This window comes from Penaeus monodon, chromosome 21, assembly GCF_015228065.2.
Source record: "Penaeus monodon isolate SGIC_2016 chromosome 21, NSTDA_Pmon_1, whole genome shotgun sequence".
NCBI lineage: Eukaryota > Metazoa > Arthropoda > Malacostraca > Decapoda > Penaeidae > Penaeus > Penaeus monodon.
Window position 1 is genome coordinate 23,758,400 of NC_051406.1, and position 474 is coordinate 23,758,873.

At 55.9% G+C, this 474-nt stretch overlaps 1 protein-coding gene across 1 annotated transcript in view; it reads left to right on the forward strand.

The window, feature by feature from the left end:
• Positions 1–474, forward strand: part of LOC119586367 (major facilitator superfamily domain-containing protein 12-like) — a gene marked incomplete in the record, with an annotated part of 40,561 nt that overhangs the window by 1,231 nt on the left and 38,856 nt on the right.

The window sequence follows — 474 nt, forward strand, 5'->3', positions numbered from 1 at the left end:
GTCAACCGCTTTTAGATTTAGCTCAGCCTCACCAAAAAAAAAGAAAAGAAAACGAGATAAACAATAGCTGACAGAGTGGATCCGCCCCGGTTGTCGTCATGGGGTGAAAACGTCACTTTTCCTACTAAGCCCCGACCACGAGACCAGTAAACGATGAATCAGGGACCAGAGGGAGCTGGGAGGAGGCCGAGGCGGAGGGGCCGGCGAAAACTTCTTCTCATACCTACATGCCTTCACAGCCCATTACCCTCTCGAAGTGTATACATACACGCACGCATGTGAATGCTCAAACCACCGCCGATTGCTGCCCCTTGCCCTCAAGCCCGTATCTCGGGGACCGCTGGAGCGGAGTCGTGGGGGCTGCATCAAGGTCGCTCTGCCCTTGGCCGTGCAAAGCGAGTGCGTGGAGTGTGCGTGAGGCAAGTGTCATGTTCAGTTGCGTCTCGGAAGGGGAGGGGAGGCTGTAGGCAGGAG